Source organism: Leuciscus leuciscus, assembly GCF_965113295.1.
Source record: "Leuciscus leuciscus genome assembly, chromosome: 8".
Lineage (NCBI taxonomy): Eukaryota > Metazoa > Chordata > Actinopteri > Cypriniformes > Leuciscidae > Leuciscus > Leuciscus leuciscus.
In genome coordinates, this window is record NC_138732.1 from 2,515,885 (window position 1) to 2,536,551 (window position 20,667).

The following is a 20,667-nucleotide window of genomic DNA, read 5'->3' on the forward strand; positions in this document are numbered from 1 at the left end:
TTTTTGCACTGTATTTATCACTTATTGTAAATAAATGTATTGGAAATCTTACTTTGTGTATTGTGTGCTGGGACTCAGTATAGGTTGACTTTTCTTTGTCGCTGTTCATTTTTTGCTTTAAAGTGACTTTCCCTTTTGCCCCTAGAACATGAATTGGGAACATAACACTGGTAACAGTGGGTATTGTGTAATTATTCTTCTAGAATGTAGTCTTTTCTCTCTCTCTGTTTTGCATGCGTGGTCATAATCATTATTGTTGTTGTTATTATTCTATATATATATATATTTTGCCTCTGTCACAGTGTATTCAGTGTATACTGTTCATAGGCAACACCAATAGGTGTCATGTCACACAAAATAAACATATGACCACTGTTGTACAGTATCCATTACTTGGACTATTTAAATGTAGTATTAAAAAAAAGGCAAAAAGATCGTCGCGCTGCAGTGGGAGTATGCCCAGCCAGATCTGCCTGCCAGTCTAGCGATCAATGGGTGAGCTCCTGCCTGTCCGCATTCAACGACAATAGTAAAGGGCGCTCGGCAGCTATTTATACCATAGAGAGGAGCTGTCTTTCACTTCGACGGTAATAAAAAAAAAATTCAAGCTGCGATTTTTTACGATGGAGATCCTCGCGCGATCGAGTGTAGATTGTGTTGAACACGATAAGAACAAAAAATTCTGCGTTTATTCCTTAAAACAGTCGGCATTTCCCACATTGCTTCTGCTTTGCAGCTGCTATTGGCGCACGTCACTGTTATTAAGCGCCTCCTATTGGCGTAGGTAATGTTTACCTCACGATGATCAAGTATGTAAGGCGAACGGAACGAAACAGTCAAATTAACAATAAATTAACATGGTGAGTAACATTTTATGAACAATATTGTCAATATTGTTTGTTTTCCCTCTATTTTGCTGACTAGAATTTCAAAATAAAGCCCTACCAGAGTCTCAATGCAACAACAGAAAGCGATTGAACCCTGAATTTTGTGAACAGTTACATAATCCTATATAATTATAAATTCAATTGTTATAAGACTTTACAATATTACTGTTTGTTGTTGTATTTTTTTTCAAAACTTGAAACTTGTGTGTGTGTGTGTGTGTGTGTGTGTGTGTGTGTGTGTGTGTGTGTGTGTGTGTGTGTGTGTGTGTGTGTGTGTGTGTGTGTGTGTGTGTGTGTGTGTGTGTGTGTGTCAGTTGGATTTTTTAATGTTTTTGAAATAAGTCTCATGCGCTCCCCCAGCCTGCATTTATTTGATTAAAATATAGTAGCCTAGGCTATAAACTACAGTATTGTGATCTATTATTTTTATATTTTATAATATATTATAATTGTAACGATCTCATAGCTTTATTTATGCAATTGTAAATACAGTGGAAAATAAATGAATGCCAGATCTGATGCCGCTTTCTGTGTATGCACTGGAAAGATGGATTTTCCTTTAATGATTTAATTTGACTGGTGTTGCGTCCCAGGGCGTATGCATTTGTGTTTTATAATGTGTAAGTGTCACTCATTGATTTATTGAGTGTGTGTGCTGCCAATGGACCCAACGGCCTGCTGGGAGTTGTAGTTTTGTTGTATGTTTTGTCCAATTTCCTGTGCTCCTCCCTGTCCTCATCTAGGTGATGGGACCTACCAGCTGTTCCTCATCAATGGCAAGAGGATCCAGTATTCAAGCAGAGCCGGAGAGAGAGACTGGGAGAGAGTTCTTCTCCCAAGAGCCTGAGACTGGGAGAGAGTTCTTCTCCCAAGAGCCTGAGACTGTTGTGTTACCAGACTTGGAGTGTTGCTCTTGTTGGTGTATGTGAAGCTTAAATGTGTTGTTACGGCTGTAGTGGCAGCTTTGATGTGTTCAGCTTAAACCGAGGTCAACTTAAATGTCTTGTGGCTGTAGTGTACAGCTTTGAATTGCTTGGCCATTGTTGAGTGTTGGAGCAGTAGGGAGTGGGTGCCATTTTTCTTTTCTCCTGGTTTTTTTGTTGTTGTTTTTTTTTGTGTTAGTTAGGAAGTAAGGTAAGAGTTGTGTTGTTTATTGTTGTAGGTTAATTAGGTTGTCCTTCTACCGGCTAGTGATCTTTTGTTTGTTTGGGCTTTTACCTGCTCCTGAAGAACACGCTTCATTTCTTTTTCTTTTGGAGCTGTTTGTTTAGGATTCTTTTTGCACTGTATTTATCACTTATTGTAAATAAATGTATTGGAAATCTTACTTTGTGTATTGTGTGCTGGGACTCAGTATAGGTTGACTTTTCTTTGTCGCTGTTCATTTTTTGCTTTAAAGTGACTTTCCCTTTTGCCCCTAGAACATGAATTGGGAACATAACACTGGTGGGTATTGTGTAATTATTCTTCTAGAATGTAGTCTTTTCTCTCTCTCTGTTTTGCATGCGTGGTCATAATCATTATTGTTGTTGTTATTATTCTATATATATATATATTTTGCCTCTGTCACAGTGTATTCAGTGTATACTGTTTATAGGCAACACCAATAGGTGTCATGTCACACAAAATAAACATATGACCACTGTTGTACAGTATCCATTACTTGGACTATTTAAATGTAGTATTAAAAAAAAGGCAAAAAGATCGTCGCGCTGCAGTGGGAGTATGCCCAGCCAGATCTGCCTGCCAGTCTAGCGATCAATGGGTGAGCTCCTGCCTGTCCGCATTCAACGACAATAGTAAAGGGCGCTCGGCAGCTATTTATACCATAGAGAGGAGCTGTCTTTCACTTCGACGGTGATTAAAAAAAAATTCAAGCTGCGATTTTTTACGATGGAGATCCTCGCGCGATCGAGTGTAGATTGTGTTGAACACGATAAGAACAAAAAATTCTGCGTTTATTCCTTAAAACAGTCGGCATTTCCCACATTGCTTCTGCTTTGCAGCTGCTATTGGCGCACGTCACTGTTATTAAGCGCCTCCTATTGGCGTAGGTAATGTTTACCTCACGATGATCAAGTATGTAAGGCGAACGGAACGAAACAGTCAAATTAACAATAAATTAACATGGTGAGTAACATTTTATGAACAATATTGTCAATATTGTTTGTTTTCCCTCTATTTTGCTGACTAGAATTTCAAAATAAAGCCCTACCAGAGTCTCAATGCAACAACAGAAAGCGATTGAACCCTGAATTTTGTGAACAGTTACATAATCCTATATAATTATAAATTCAATTGTTATAAGACTTTACAATATTACTGTTTGTTGTTGTATTTTTTTTCAAAACTTGAAACTTGTGTGTGTGTGTGTGTGTGTGTGTGTGTGTGTGTGTGTCAGTTGGATTTTTTAATGTTTTTGAAATAAGTCTCATGCGCTCCCCCAGCCTGCATTTATTTGATTAAAATATAGTAGCCTAGGCTATAAACTACAGTATTGTGATCTATTATTTTTATATTTTATAATATATTATAATTGTAACGATCTCATAGCTTTATTTATGCAATTGTAAATACAGTGGAAAATAAATGAATGCCAGATCTGATGCCGCTTTCTGTGTATGCACTGGAAAGATGGATTTTCCTTTAATGATTTAATTTGACTGGTGTTGCGTCCCAGGGCGTATGCATTTGTGTTTTATAATGTGTAAGTGTCACTCATTGATTTATTGAGTGTGTGTGCTGCCAATGGACCCAACGGCCTGCTGGGAGTTGTAGTTTTGTTGTATGTTTTGTCCAATTTCCTGTGCTCCTCCCTGTCCTCATCTAGGTGATGGGACCTACCAGCTGTTCCTCATCAATGGCAAGAGGATCCAGTATTCAAGCAGAGCCGGAGAGAGAGACTGGGAGAGAGTTCTTCTCCCAAGAGCCTGAGACTGGGAGAGAGTTCTTCTCCCAAGAGCCTGAGACTGTTGTGTTACCAGACTTGGAGTGTTGCTCTTGTTGGTGTATGTGAAGCTTAAATGTGTTGTTACGGCTGTAGTGGCAGCTTTGATGTGTTCAGCTTAAACCGAGGTCAACTTAAATGTCTTGTGGCTGTAGTGTACAGCTTTGAATTGCTTGGCCATTGTTGAGTGTTGGAGCAGTAGGGAGTGGGTGCCATTTTTCTTTTCTCCTGGTTTTTTTGTTGTTGTTTTTTTTTGTGTTAGTTAGGAAGTAAGGTAAGAGTTGTGTTGTTTATTGTTGTAGGTTAATTAGGTTGTCCTTCTACCGGCTAGTGATCTTTTGTTTGTTTGGGCTTTTACCTGCTCCTGAAGAACACGCTTCATTTCTTTTTCTTTTGGAGCTGTTTGTTTAGGATTCTTTTTGCACTGTATTTATCACTTATTGTAAATAAATGTATTGGAAATCTTACTTTGTGTATTGTGTGCTGGGACTCAGTATAGGTTGACTTTTCTTTGTCGCTGTTCATTTTTTGCTTTAAAGTGACTTTCCCTTTTGCCCCTAGAACATGAATTGGGAACATAACACTGGTGGGTATTGTGTAATTATTCTTCTAGAATGTAGTCTTTTCTCTCTCTCTGTTTTGCATGCGTGGTCATAATCATTATTGTTGTTGTTATTATTCTATATATATATATATTTTGCCTCTGTCACAGTGTATTCAGTGTATACTGTTTATAGGCAACACCAATAGGTGTCATGTCACACAAAATAAACATATGACCACTGTTGTACAGTATCCATTACTTGGACTATTTAAATGTAGTATTAAAAAAAAGGCAAAAAGATCGTCGCGCTGCAGTGGGAGTATGCCCAGCCAGATCTGCCTGCCAGTCTAGCGATCAATGGGTGAGCTCCTGCCTGTCCGCATTCAATGACAATAGTAAAGGGCGCTCGGCAGCTATTTATACCATAGAGAGGAGCTGTCTTTCACTTCGACGGTAATTAAAAAAAAATTCAAGCTGCGATTTTTTACGATGGAGATCCTCGCGCGATCGAGTGTAGATTGTGTTGAACACGATAAGAACAAAAAATTCTGCGTTTATTCCTTAAAACAGTCGGCATTTCCCACATTGCTTCTGCTTTGCAGCTGCTATTGGCGCACGTCACTGTTATTAAGCGCCTCCTATTGGCGTAGGTAATGTTTACCTCACGATGATCAAGTATGTAAGGCGAACGGAACGAAACAGTCAAATTAACAATAAATTAACATGGTGAGTAACATTTTATGAACAATATTGTCAATATTGTTTGTTTTCCCTCTATTTTGCTGACTAGAATTTCAAAATAAAGCCCTACCAGAGTCTCAATGCAACAACAGAAAGCGATTGAACCCTGAATTTTGTGAACAGTTACATAATCCTATATAATTATAAATTCAATTGTTATAAGACTTTACAATATTACTGTTTGTTGTTGTATTTTTTTTCAAAACTTGAAACTTGTGTGTGTGTGTGTGTGTGTGTGTGTGTGTGTGTCAGTTGGATTTTTTAATGTTTTTGAAATAAGTCTCATGCGCTCCCCCAGCCTGCATTTATTTGATTAAAATATAGTAGCCTAGGCTATAAACTACAGTATTGTGATCTATTATTTTTATATTTTATAATATATTATAATTGTAACGATCTCATAGCTTTATTTATGCAATTGTAAATACAGTGGAAAATAAATGAATGCCAGATCTGATGCCGCTTTCTGTGTATGCACTGGAAAGATGGATTTTCCTTTAATGATTTAATTTGACTGGTGTTGCGTCCCAGGGCGTATGCATTTGTGTTTTATAATGTGTAAGTGTCACTCATTGATTTATTGAGTGTGTGTGCTGCCAATGGACCCAACGGCCTGCTGGGAGTTGTAGTTTTGTTGTATGTTTTGTCCAATTTCCTGTGCTCCTCCCTGTCCTCATCTAGGTGATGGGACCTACCAGCTGTTCCTCATCAATGGCAAGAGGATCCAGTATTCAAGCAGAGCCGGAGAGAGAGACTGGGAGAGAGTTCTTCTCCCAAGAGCCTGAGACTGGGAGAGAGTTCTTCTCCCAAGAGCCTGAGACTGGGAGAGAGTTCTTCTCCCAAGAGCCTGAGACTGGGAGAGAGTTCTTCTCCCAAGAGCCTGAGACTGTTGTGTTACCAGACTTGGAGTGTTGCTCTTGTTGGTGTATGTGAAGCTTAAATGTGTTGTTACGGCAGTAGTGGCAGCTTTGATGTGTTAAGCTTAAACCGAGGTCAACTTAAATGTCTTGTGGCTGTAGTGTACAGCTTTGAATTGCTTGGCCATTGTTGAGTGTTGGAGCAGTAGGGAGTGGGTGCCATTTTTCTTTTCTCCTGGTTTTTTTTTTTGTGTTAGTTAGGAAGTAAGGTAAGAGTTGTGTTGTTTATTGTTGTAGGTTAATTAGGTTGTCCTTCTACCGGCTAGTGATCTTTTGTTTGTTTGGGCTTTTACCTGCTCCTGAAGAACACGCTTCATTTCTTTTTCTTTTGGAGCTGTTTGTTTAGGATTCTTTTTGCACTGTATTTATCACTTATTGTAAATAAATGTATTGGAAATCTTACTTTGTGTATTGTGTGCTGGGACTCAGTATAGGTTGACTTTTCTTTGTCGCTGTTCATTTTTTGCTTTAAAGTGACTTTCCCTTTTGCCCCTAGAACATGAATTGGGAACATAACACTGGTAACAGTGGGTATTGTGTAATTATTCTTCTAGAATGTAGTCTTTTCTCTCTCTCTGTTTTGCATGCGTGGTCATAATCATTATTGTTGTTGTTGTTGTTGTTATTATTCTATATATATATATTTTTTGCCTCTGTCACAGTGTATTCAGTGTATACTGTTCATAGGCAACACCAATAGGTGTCATGTCACACAAAATAAACATATGACCACTGTTGTACAGTATCCATTACTTGGACTATTTAAATGTAGTATTAAAAAAAAGGCAAAAAGATCGTCGCGCTGCAGTGGGAGTATGCCCAGCCAGATCTGCCTGCCAGTCTAGCGATCAATGGGTGAGCTCCTGCCTGTCCGCATTCAACGACAATAGTAAAGGGCGCTCGGCAGCTATTTATACCACAGAGAGGAGCTGTCTTTCACTTCGACGGTAACTAAAAAAAAATTCAAGCTGCGATTTTTTACGATGGAGATCCTCGCGCGATCGAGTGTAGATTGTGTTGAACACGATAAGAACAAAAAATTCTGCGTTTATTCCTTAAAACAGTCGGCATTTCCCACATTGCTTCTGCTTTGCAGCTGCTATTGGCGCACGTCACTGTTATTAAGCGCCTCCTATTGGCGTAGGTAATGTTTACCTCACGATGATCAAGTATGTAAGGCGAACGGAACGAAACAGTCAAATTAACAATAAATTAACATGGTGAGTAACATTTTATGAACAATATTGTCAATATTGTTTGTTTTCCCTCTATTTTGCTGACTAGAATTTCAAAATAAAGCCCTACCAGAGTCTCAATGCAACAACAGAAAGCGATTGAACCCTGAATTTTGTGAACAGTTACATAATCCTATATAATTATAAATTCAATTGTTATAAGACTTTACAATATTACTGTTTGTTGTTGTATTTTTTTTCAAAACTTGAAACTTGTGTGTGTGTGTGTGTGTGTGTGTGTGTGTGTGTGTGTGTGTGTGTGTCAGTTGGATTTTTTAATGTTTTTGAAATAAGTCTCATGCGCTCCCCCAGCCTGCATTTATTTGATTAAAATATAGTAGCCTAGGCTATAAACTACAGTATTGTGATCTATTATTTTTATATTTTATAATATATTATAATTGTAACGATCTCATAGCTTTATTTATGCAATTGTAAATACAGTGGAAAATAAATGAATGCCAGATCTGATGCCGCTTTCTGTGTATGCACTGGAAAGATGGATTTTCCTTTAATGATTTAATTTGACTGGTGTTGCGTCCCAGGGCGTATGCATTTGTGTTTTATAATGTGTAAGTGTCACTCATTGATTTATTGAGTGTGTGTGCTGCCAATGGACCCAACGGCCTGCTGGGAGTTGTAGTTTTGTTGTATGTTTTGTCCAATTTCCTGTGCTCCTCCCTGTCCTCATCTAGGTGATGGGACCTACCAGCTGTTCCTCATCAATGGCAAGAGGATCCAGTATTCAAGCAGAGCCGGAGAGAGAGACTGGGAGAGAGTTCTTCTCCCAAGAGCCTGAGACTGGGAGAGAGTTCTTCTCCCAAGAGCCTGAGACTGGGAGAGAGTTCTTCTCCCAAGAGCCTGAGACTGTTGTGTTACCAGACTTGGAGTGTTGCTCTTGTTGGTGTATGTGAAGCTTAAATGTGTTGTTACGGCTGTAGTGGCAGCTTTGATGTGTTAAGCTTAAACCGAGGTCAACTTAAATGTCTTGTGGCTGTAGTGTACAGCTTTGAATTGCTTGGCCATTGTTGAGTGTTGGAGCAGTACACTGTAAAAAGGTTTTCAAGCAGTACTTCATCCAATTAATAATTTGTCTTTCAATTCAGTTTACCATTATTTGTTTTATTTTTCAAATAATATTTTTTTCGTTCAAAACATATTTAAATATAAATATTTTTCATTAAGAGCTCAAATAAGAAATATTTGTTTCGACGAATGTACAATTTCAAGGTTACACACAGGATTGCGCATGGGCATTAAACACAAATCTTCTCGACGACAACGACCACGTCAGCAGACCGCTGTAACCGCTCTTCTACGTGCCGTGGATCACTTTGCTGCTCCAGAGAGAATCAGATTTCATCGCGGATAAACTGAAGTAAGTGAAACAAACAACCATTTAAATGTGCTGCTGTATATTTAGAAGCCTGTACAAGACATGTTGCTCTGCCGAATTTATCTGTTAGATATCGTTATGTAACTTACGTTAGTTTAAAAATGTGTTAGCTAGCTTAGTTTACACTTGGCAAGTTAACGTTAATGTGTCGACGTTAATCAATTCCTGACCGATTACAAAAGGGAACATATACGTTTACCCCTGGCTTATTTTGATTTTACAATGGTAATTAACGTGAACGTTTAATCATTGAACATAACGTTATCTCGATGCAGCGTCATAAGAACGACGTTCTCTGGTTAAAACCATAGAAACCTGATCAACAATTAAGGAGCTGAAGTTAACTTACATGTAAAAGGACTGACGTTCACTTGTGATTAATGGTAACGTTATCTAACACGTATGACTGTCGACACTCACAATGGTCATTTAATTATGGATTGTATGCATAGAAGTATTGCTGCATTGGCGCCAATCGGTTGATGTCGGTTGGTTTTCAAAAAAGTGTAGTAGCAGCTACTAGCCAGAGGACACTGGGGGGGCAGACATTTTTTCGTGGCGTTAGTAATAGGATTGACACACTATTGAATCATATATTATAATAATTATTATATCAACTGATAACGTATATTGTGCTAAAGTTTGTTGACCATAATGTACCCTCATGCCAAATTTGTACTATCTTGATGCAGGATACTGACACCGATACAAAGAGCACTGAAATATCTCATCCATATGGGAGAAACAGTGGAGGACCTCATCAAAGATTTCCTGGTAAGGAAAGATTACTTTAGAGATGTGAAAATGCTAGATATGGCTGTCCACTTCAAAATTAGCCATCAGACTATGTTCAGATATATGTCTGATAACAGTCTGAAGGCTAATTTCAAATATAGAAACAATTACTTTCAGCTAAAATCAGAGTCCCATGTGCTGGAAAGTTTGTGCAACTTATATTTATATGTCAACAACAAATTGGAGTAAATTGTATAATTAGTTAGAAGTATTAGTATTATGTAAACTAATTTGGGGGGAAACCCAAGCTGTATTGATTCCTTATTCTTTTTTTCTTTTTCTTTTCTCATTCCTAAATTCTTTTCCAGGTGTTGGAGAAGGAAGAGGCTGAAAACACTCTTCAGAAGAAACCATGGAAATCTTTGTCATCAGAGATGCACAAGCTGTATACCCACAAACATTGGAATCATACTTGAGGGTCAAGAGGTTCTGAGGGACTTGCTGTCTGTCGCAAATGTTGAAAAAGTTGAAAATCTGACACGAAATTGTGGATGTGTGGAAGTAATGTATATAATAATTTAATAAATATCGATTTAATGAAAATTATGTGTCTTTTTTATTTGATTTTGGACAAGATTAATTAATGTTCCTTAATGGGAAATATGTTTTATTGAATCCATATCTTTTTGTTTGTTTAAAATAAATAATTTCTATTAACTTGTATTTTTAAAAATTAGAAATAATTGTATTATTAAATCAATATCTATTTAATTGGAGAAAACAAATAATTTCTAATACATATTTATTAAATGAGAATTTTTGTTTTGATAAAATCTATATATTTTTGTTTAGATCAAAAATAGAATTTAAATTAATTGATTTTTTTCAACAAGAAAAATATGCTTTGTGCCAAGTTTTATAAAATAGTTTTCATAGACATAGAAAATATTGGTAAGGGCAAGTTATTTATTTTTCATTGGCTCAAGTTATAAAATATAGATGTGAACCATTACCCTAAAATTTTTTAATTGGATGAATGAAAATATTTTTTCAGTGTAGGGAGTGGGTGCCATTTTTCTTTTCTCCTGGTTTTTTTGTTGTTGTTTTTTTTTGTGTTAGTTAGGAAGTAAGGTAAGAGTTGTGTTGTTTATTGTTGTAGGTTAATTAGGTTGTCCTTCTACCGGCTAGTGATCTTTTGTTTGTTTGGGCTTTTACCTGCTCCTGAAGAACACGCTTCATTTCTTTTTCTTTTGGAGCTGTTTGTTTAGGATTCTTTTTGCACTGTATTTATCACTTATTGTAAATAAATGTATTGGAAATCTTACTTTGTGTATTGTGTGCTGGGACTCAGTATAGGTTGACTTTTCTTTGTCGCTGTTCATTTTTTGCTTTAAAGTGACTTTCCCTTTTGCCCCTAGAACATGAATTGGGAACATAACACTGGTGGGTATTGTGTAATTATTCTTCTAGAATGTAGTCTTTTCTCTCTCTCTGTTTTGCATGCGTGGTCATAATCATTATTGTTGTTGTTGTTGTTGTTATTATTCTATATATATATATATTTTGCCTCTGTCACAGTGTATTCAGTGTATACTGTTCATAGGCAACACCAATAGGTGTCATGTCACACAAAATAAACATATGACCACTGTTGTACAGTATCCATTACTTGGACTATTTAAATGTAGTATTAAAAAAAAGGCAAAAAGATCGTCGCGCTGCAGTGGGAGTATGCCCAGCCAGATCTGCCTGCCAGTCTAGCGATCAATGGGTGAACTCCTGCCTGTCCGCATTCAACGACAATAGTGAAGGGCGCTCGGCAGCTATTTATACCACAGAGAGGAGCTGTCTTTCACTTCGACGGTAACTAAAAAAAAATTCAAGCTGCGATTTTTTACGATGGAGATCCTCGCGCGATCGAGTGTAGATTGTGTTGAACACGATAAGAACAAAAAATTCTGCGTTTATTCCTTAAAACAGTCGGCATTTCCCACATTGCTTCTGCTTTGCAGCTGCTATTGGCTCACGTCACTGTTATTAAGCGCCTCCTATTGGCGTAGGTAATGTTTACCTCACGATGATCAAGTATGTAAGGCGAACGGAACGAAACAGTCAAATTAACAATAAATTAACATGGTGAGTAACATTTTATGAACAATATTGTCAATATTGTTTGTTTTCCCTCTATTTTGCTGACTAGAATTTCAAAATAAAGCCCTACCAGAGTCTCAATGCAACAACAGAAAGCGATTGAACCCTGAATTTTGTGAACAGTTACATAATCCTATATAATTATAAATTCAATTGTTATAAGACTTTACAATATTACTGTTTGTTGTTGTATTTTTTTTCAAAACTTGAAACTTGTGTGTGTGTGTGTGTGTGTGTGTGTGTGTCAGTTGGATTTTTTAATGTTTTTGAAATAAGTCTCATGCGCTCCCCCAGCCTGCATTTATTTGATTAAAATATAGTAGCCTAGGCTATAAACTACAGTATTGTGATCTATTATTTTTATATTTTATAATATATTATAATTGTAACGATCTCATAGCTTTATTTATGCAATTGTAAATACAGTGGAAAATAAATGAATGCCAGATCTGATGCCGCTTTCTGTGTATGCACTGGAAAGATGGATTTTCCTTTAATGATTTAATTTGACTGGTGTTGCGTCCCAGGGCGTATGCATTTGTGTTTTATAATGTGTAAGTGTCACTCATTGATTTATTGAGTGTGTGTGCTGCCAATGGACCCAACGGCCTGCTGGGAGTTGTAGTTTTGTTGTATGTTTTGTCCAATTTCCTGTGCTCCTCCCTGTCCTCATCTAGGTGATGGGACCTACCAGCTGTTCCTCATCAATGGCAAGAGGATCCAGTATTCAAGCAGAGCCGGAGAGAGAGACTGGGAGAGAGTTCTTCTCCCAAGAGCCTGAGACTGGGAGAGAGTTCTTCTCCCAAGAGCCTGAGACTGGGAGAGAGTTCTTCTCCCAAGAGCCTGAGACTGTTGTGTTACCAGACTTGGAGTGTTGCTCTTGTTGGTGTATGTGAAGCTTAAATGTGTTGTTACGGCTGTAGTGGCAGCTTTGATGTGTTAAGCTTAAACCGAAGTCAACTTAAATGTCTTGTGGCTGTAGTGTACAGCTTTGAATTGCTTGGCCATTGTTGAGTGTTGGAGCAGTAGGGAGTGGGTGCCATTTTTCTTTTCTCCTGGTTTTTTTGTTGTTGTTTTTTTTTGTGTTAGTTAGGAAGTAAGGTAAGAGTTGTGTTGTTTATTGTTGTAGGTTAATTAGGTTGTCCTTCTACCGGCTAGTGATCTTTTGTTTGTTTGGGCTTTTACCTGCTCCTGAAGAACACGCTTCATTTCTTTTTCTTTTGGAGCTGTTTGTTTAGGATTCTTTTTGCACTGTATTTATCACTTATTGTAAATAAATGTATTGGAAATCTTACTTTGTGTATTGTGTGCTGGGACTCAGTATAGGTTGACTTTTCTTTGTCGCTGTTCATTTTTTGCTTTAAAGTGACTTTCCCTTTTGCCCCTAGAACATGAATTGGGAACATAACACTGGTAACAGTGGGTATTGTGTAATTATTCTTCTAGAATGTAGTCTTTTCTCTCTCTCTGTTTTGCATGCGTGGTCATAATCATTATTGTTGTTGTTGTTGTTGTTATTATTCTATATATATATATTTTTTGCCTCTGTCACAGTGTATTCAGTGTATACTGTTCATAGGCAACACCAATAGGTGTCATGTCACACAAAATAAACATATGACCACTGTTGTACAGTATCCATTACTTGGACTATTTAAATGTAGTATTAAAAAAAAGGCAAAAAGATCGTCGCGCTGCAGTGGGAGTATGCCCAGCCAGATCTCCCGAACTGTCTAGCGATCAATGGGTGAGCTCCTGCCTGTCCGCATTCAACGACAATAGTAAAGGGCGCTCGGCAGCTATTTATACCACAGAGAGGAGCTGTCTTTCACTTCGACGGTAACTAAAAAAAAATTCAAGCTGCGATTTTTTACGATGGAGATCCTCGCGCGATCGAGTGTAGATTGTGTTGAACACGATAAGAACAAAAAATTCTGCGTTTATTCCTTAAAACAGTCGGCATTTCCCACATTGCTTCTGCTTTGCAGCTGCTATTGGCGCACGTCACTGTTATTAAGCGCCTCCTATTGGCGTAGGTAATGTTTACCTCACGATGATCAAGTATGTAAGGCGAACGGAACGAAACAGTCAAATTAACAATAAATTAACATGGTGAGTAACATTTTATGAACAATATTGTCAATATTGTTTGTTTTCCCTCTATTTTGCTGACTAGAATTTCAAAATAAAGCCCTACCAGAGTCTCAATGCAACAACAGAAAGCGATTGAACCCTGAATTTTGTGAACAGTTACATAATCCTATATAATTATAAATTCAATTGTTATAAGACTTTACAATATTACTGTTTGTTGTTGTATTTTTTTTCAAAACTTGAAACTTGTGTGTGTGTGTGTGTGTGTGTGTGTGTGTGTGTGTGTGTGTCAGTTGGATTTTTTAATGTTTTTGAAATAAGTCTCATGCGCTCCCCCAGCCTGCATCTATTTGATTAAAATATAGTAGCCTAGGCTATAAACTACAGTATTGTGATCTATTATTTTTATATTTTATAATATATTATAATTGTAACGATCTCATAGCTTTATTTATGCAATTGTAAATACAGTGGAAAATAAATGAATGCCAGATCTGATGCCGCTTTCTGTGTATGCACTGGAAAGATGGATTTTCCTTTAATGATTTAATTTGACTGGTGTTGCGTCCCAGGGCGTATGCATTTGTGTTTTATAATGTGTAAGTGTCACTCATTGATTTATTGAGTGTGTGTGCTGCCAATGGACCCAACGGCCTGCTGGGAGTTGTAGTTTTGTTGTATGTTTTGTCCAATTTCCTGTGCTCCTCCCTGTCCTCATCTAGGTGATGGGACCTACCAGCTGTTCCTCATCAATGGCAAGAGGATCCAGTATTCAAGCAGAGCCGGAGAGAGAGACTGGGAGAGAGTTCTTCTCCCAAGAGCCTGAGACTGGGAGAGAGTTCTTCTCCCAAGAGCCTGAGACTGTTGTGTTACCAGACTTGGAGTGTTGCTCTTGTTGGTGTATGTGAAGCTTAAATGTGTTGTTACGGCTGTAGTGGCAGCTTTGATGTGTTAAGCTTAAACCGAGGTCAACTTAAATGTCTTGTGGCTGTAGTGTACAGCTTTGAATTGCTTGGCCATTGTTGAGTGTTGGAGCAGTAGGGAGTGGGTGCCATTTTTCTTTTCTCCTGGTTTTTTTGTTGTTGTTTTTTTTTGTGTTAGTTAGGAAGTAAGGTAAGAGTTGTGTTGTTTATTGTTGTAGGTTAATTAGGTTGTCCTTCTACCGGCTAGTGATCTTTTGTTTGTTTGGGCTTTTACCTGCTCCTGAAGAACACGCTTCATTTCTTTTTCTTTTGGAGCTGTTTGTTTAGGATTCTTTTTGCACTGTATTTATCACTTATTGTAAATAAATGTATTGGAAATCTTACTTTGTGTATTGTGTGCTGGGACTCAGTATAGGTTGACTTTTCTTTGTCGCTGTTCATTTTTTGCTTTAAAGTGACTTTCCCTTTTGCCCCTAGAACATGAATTGGGAACATAACACTGGTGGGTATTGTGTAATTATTCTTCTAGAATGTAGTCTTTTCTCTCTCTCTGTTTTGCATGCGTGGTCATAATCATTATTGTTGTTGTTGTTGTTGTTATTATTCTATATATATATATATTTTGCCTCTGTCACAGTGTATTCAGTGTATACTGTTCATAGGCAACACCAATAGGTGTCATGTCACACAAAATAAACATATGACCACTGTTGTACAGTATCCATTACTTGGACTATTTAAATGTAGTATTAAAAAAAAGGCAAAATGATCGTCGCGCTGCAGTGGGAGTATGCCCTGCCAGATCTGCCGAACCGTCTAGCGATCAATGGGTGAGCTCCTGCCTGTCCGCATTCAACGACAATAGTAAAGGGCGCTCGGCAGCTATTTATACCACAGAGAGGAGCTGTCTTTCACTTCGACGGTAAGTAAAAAAAAATTCAAGCTGCGATTTTTTACGATGGAGATCCTCGCGCGATCGAGTGTAGATTGTGTTGAACACGATAAGAACAAAAAATTCTGCGTTTATTCCTTAAAACAGTCGGCATTTCCCACATTGCTTCTGCTTTGCAGCTGCTATTGGCGCACGTCACTGTTATTAAGCGCCTCCTATTGGCGTAGGTAATGTTTACCTCACGATGATCAAGTATGTAAGGCGAACGGAACGAAACAGTCAAATTAACAATAAATTAACATGGTGAGTAACATTTTATGAACAATATTGTCAATATTGTTTGTTTTCCCTCTATTTTGCTGACTAGAATTTCAAAATAAAGCCCTACCAGAGTCTCAATGCAACAACAGAAAGCGATTGAACCCTGAATTTTGTGAACAGTTACATAATCCTATATAATTATAAATTCAATTGTTATAAGACTTTACAATATTACTGTTTGTTGTTGTATTTTTTTTCAAAACTTGAAACTTGTGTGTGTGTGTGTGTGTGTGTGTGTGTGTCAGTTGGATTTTTTAATGTTTTTGAAATAAGTCTCATGCGCTCCCCCAGCCTGCATTTATTTGATTAAAATATAGTAGCCTAGGCTATAAACTACAGTATTGTGATCTATTATTTTTATATTTTATAATATATTATAATTGTAACGATCTCATAGCTTTATTTATGCAATTGTAAATACAGTGGAAAATAAATGAATGCCAGATCTGATGCCGCTTTCTGTGTATGCACTGGAAAGATGGATTTTCCTTTAATGATTTAATTTGACTGGTGTTGCGTCCCAGGGCGTATGCATTTGTGTTTTATAATGTGTAAGTGTCACTCATTGATTTATTGAGTGTGTGTGCTGCCAATGGACCCAACGGCCTGCTGGGAGTTGTAGTTTTGTTGTATGTTTTGTCCAATTTCCTGTGCTCCTCCCTGTCCTCATCTAGGTGATGGGACCTACCAGCTGTTCCTCATCAATGGCAAGAGGATCCAGTATTCAAGCAGAGCCGGAGAGAGAGACTGGGAGAGAGTTCTTCTCCCAAGAGCCTGAGACTGGGAGAGAGTTCTTCTCCCAAGAGCCTGAGACTGGGAGAGAGTTCTTCTCCCAAGAGCCTGAGACTGTTGTGTTACCAGACTTGGAGTGTTGCTCTTGTTGGTGTATGTGAAGCTTAAATGTGTTGTTACGGCTGTAGTGGCAGCTTTGATGTGTTAAGCTTAAACCGAGGTCAACTTAAATGTCTTGTGGCTGTAGTGTACAGCTTTGAATTGCTTGGCCATTGTTGAGTGTTGGAGCAGTACACTGTAAAAAGGTTTTCAAGCAGTACTTCATCCAATTAATAATTTGTCTTTCAATTCAGTTTACCATTATTTGTTTTATTTTTCAAATAATATTTTTTTCGTTCAAAACATATTTAAATATAAATATTTTTCATTAAGAGCTCAAATAAGAAATATTTGTTTCGACGAATGTACAATTTCAAGGTTACACACAGGATTGCGCATGGGCATTAAACACAAATCTTCTCGACGACAACGACCACGTCAGCAGACCGCTGTAACCGCTCTTCTACGTGCCGTGGATCACTTTGCTGCTCCAGAGAGAATCAGATTTCATCGCGGATAAACTGAAGTAAGTGAAACAAACAACCATTTAAATGTGCTGCTGTATATTTAGAAGCCTGTACAAGACATGTTGCTCTGCCGAATTTATCTGTTAGATATCGTTATGTAACTTACGTTAGTTTAAAAATGTGTTAGCTAGCTTAGTTTACACTTGGCAAGTTAACGTTAATGTGTCGACGTTAATCAATTCCTGACCGATTACAAAAGGGAACATATACGTTTACCCCTGGCTTATTTTGATTTTACAATGGTAATTAACGTGAACGTTTAATCATTGAACATAACGTTATCTCGATGCAGCGTCATAAGAACGACGTTCTCTGGTTAAAACCATAGAAACCTGATCAACAATTAAGGAGCTGAAGTTAACTTACATGTAAAAGGACTGACGTTCACTTGTGATTAATGGTAACGTTATCTAACACGTATGACTGTCGACACTCACAATGGTCATTTAATTATGGATTGTATGCATAGAAGTATTGCTGCATTGGCGCCAATCGGTTGATGTCGGTTGGTTTTCAAAAAAGTGTAGTAGCAGCTACTAGCCAGAGGACACTGGGGGGGCAGACATTTTTTCGTGGCGTTAGTAATAGGATTGACACACTATTGAATCATATATTATAATAATTATTATATCAACTGATAACGTATATTGTGCTAAAGTTTGTTGACCATAATGTACCCTCATGCCAAATTTGTACTATCTTGATGCAGGATACTGACACCGATACAAAGAGCACTGAAATATCTCATCCATATGGGAGAAACAGTGGAGGACCTCATCAAAGATTTCCTGGTAAGGAAAGATTACTTTAGAGATGTGAAAATGCTAGATATGGCTGTCCACTTCAAAATTAGCCATCAGACTATGTTCAGATATATGTCTGATAACAGTCTGAAGGCTAATTTCAAATATAGAAACAATTACTTTCAGCTAAAATCAGAGTCCCATGTGCTGGAAAGTTTGTGCAACTTATATTTATATGTCAACAACAAATTGGAGTAAATTGTATAATTAGTTAGAAGTATTAGTATTATGTAAACTAATTTGGGGGGAAACCCAAGCTGTATTGATTCCTTATTCTTTTTTTCTTTTTCTTTTCTCATTCCTAAATTCTTTTCCAGGTGTTGGAGAAGGAAGAGGCTGAAAACACTCTTCAGAAGAAACCATGGAAATCTTTGTCATCAGAGATGCACAAGCTGTATACCCACAAACATTGGAATCATACTTGAGGGTCAAGAGGTTCTGAGGGACTTGCTGTCTGTCGCAAATGTTGAAAAAGTTGAAAATCTGACACGAAATTGTGGATGTGTGGAAGTAATGTATATAATAATTTAATAAATATCGATTTAATGAAAATTATGTGTCTTTTTTATTTGATTTTGGACAAGATTAATTAATGTTCCTTAATGGGAAATATGTTTTATTGAATCCATATCTTTTTGTTTGTTTAAAATAAATCATTTCTATTAACTTGTATTTTTAAAAATTAGAAATAATTGTATTATTAAATCAATATCTATTTAATTGGAGAAAACAAATAATTTCTAATACATATTTATTAAATGAGAATTTTTGTTTTGATAAAATCTATATATTTTTGTTTAGATCAAAAATAGAATTTAAATTAATTGATTTTTTTCAACAAGAAAAATATGCTTTGTGCCAAGTTTTATAAAATAGTTTTCATAGACATAGAAAATATTGGTAAGGGCAAGTTATTTATTTTTCATTGGCTCAAGTTATAAAATATAGATGTGAACCATTACCCTAAAATTTTTTAATTGGATGAATGAAAATATTTTTTCAGTGTAGGGAGTGGGTGCCATTTTTCTTTTCTCCTGGTTTTTTTGTTGTTGTTTTTTTTTGTGTTAGTTAGGAAGTAAGGTAAGAGTTGTGTTGTTTATTGTTGTAGGTTAATTAGGTTGTCCTTCTACCGGCTAGTGATCTTTTGTTTGTTTGGGCTTTTACCTGCTCCTGAAGAACACGCTTCATTTCTTTTTCTTTTGGAGCTGTTTGTTTAGGATTCTTTTTGCACTGTATTTATCACTTATTGTAAATAAATGTATTGGAAATCTTACTTTGTGTATTGTGTGCTGGGACTCAGTATAGGTTGACTTTTCTTTGTCGCTGTTCATTTTTTGCTTTAAAGTGACTTTCCCTTTTGCCCCTAGAACATGAATTGGGAACATAACACTGGTGGGTATTGTGTAATTATTCTTCTAGAATGTAGTCTTTTCTCTCTCTCTGTTTTGCATGCGTGGTCATAATCATTATTGTTGTTGTTGTTATTATTCTATATATATATATATTTTGCCTCTGTCACAGTGTATTCAGTGTATACTGTTCATAGGCAACACCAATAGGTGTCATGTCACACAAAATAAACATATGACCACTGTTGTACAGTATCCATTACTTGGACTATTTAAATGTAGTATTAAAAAAAAGGCAAAAAGATCGTCGCGCTGCAGTGGGAGTATGCCCTGCCAGATCTGCCGGACCGTCTAGCGATCAATGGGTGAGCTCCTGCCTGTCCGCATTCAACGACAATAGTAAAGGGCGCTCGGCAGCTATTTATACCACAGAGAGGAGCTGTCTTTCACTTCGACGGTAAGTAAAAAAAAATTCAAGCTGCGATTTTTTACGATGGAGATCCTCGCGCGATCGAGTGTAGATTGTGTTGAACACGATAAGAACAAAAAATTCTGCGTTTATTCCTTAAAACAGTCGGCATTTCCCACATTGCTTCTGCTTTGCAGCTGCTATTGGCTCACGTCACTGTTATTAAGCGCCTCCTATTGGCGTAGGTAATGTTTACCTCACGATGATCAAGTATGTAAGGCGAACGGAACGAAACAGTCAAATTAACAATAAATTAACATGGTGAGTAACATTTTATGAACAATATTGTCAATATTGTTTGTTTTCCCTCTATTTTGCTGACTAGAATTTCAAAATAAAGCCCTACCAGAGTCTCAATGCAACAACAGAAAGCGATTGAACCCTGAATTTTGTGAACAGTTACATAATCCTATATAATTATAAATTCAATTGTTATAAGACTTTACAATATTACTGTTTGTTGTTGTATTTTTTTTCAAAACTTGAAACTTGTGTGTGTGTGTGTGTGTGTGTGTGTGTGTCAGTTGGATTTTTTAATGTTTTTGAAATAAGTCTCATGCGCTCCCCCAGCCTGCATCTATTTGATTAAAATATAGTAGCCTAGGCTATAAACTACAGTATTGTGATCTATTATTTTTATATTTTATAATATATTATAATTGTAACGATCTCATAGCTTTATTTATGCAATTGTAAATACAGTGGAAAATAAATGAATGCCAGATCTGATGCCGCTTTCTGTGTATGCACTGGAAAGATGGATTTTCCTTTAATGATTTAATTTGACTGGTGTTGCGTCCCAGGGCGTATGCATTTGTGTTTTATAATGTGTAAGTGTCACTCATTGATTTATTGAGTGTGTGTGCTGCCAATGGACCCAACGGCCTGCTGGGAGTTGTAGTTTT

At 37.0% G+C, this 20,667-nt stretch overlaps 1 protein-coding gene and 2 long non-coding RNA genes across 3 annotated transcripts in view; all 3 read left to right on the forward strand.

Moving 5' to 3' along the window:
* The window catches only part of LOC309504114 (uncharacterized protein), a 600,323-nt gene that overhangs the window by 134,363 nt on the left and 445,293 nt on the right, over window positions 1-20,667 (forward strand). The window lies entirely within an intron of this gene.
* On the forward strand, window positions 8,341-10,096 carry LOC309505180. Its single transcript, XR_014208358.1, has 3 exons — window positions 8,341-8,649; window positions 9,360-9,441; window positions 9,771-10,096. It is a non-coding gene; the product is annotated as an uncharacterized lncRNA (long non-coding RNA).
* On the forward strand, window positions 16,845-18,615 carry LOC309503917. Its single transcript, XR_014207937.1, has 3 exons — window positions 16,845-17,140; window positions 17,851-17,932; window positions 18,262-18,615. It is a non-coding gene; the product is annotated as an uncharacterized lncRNA (long non-coding RNA).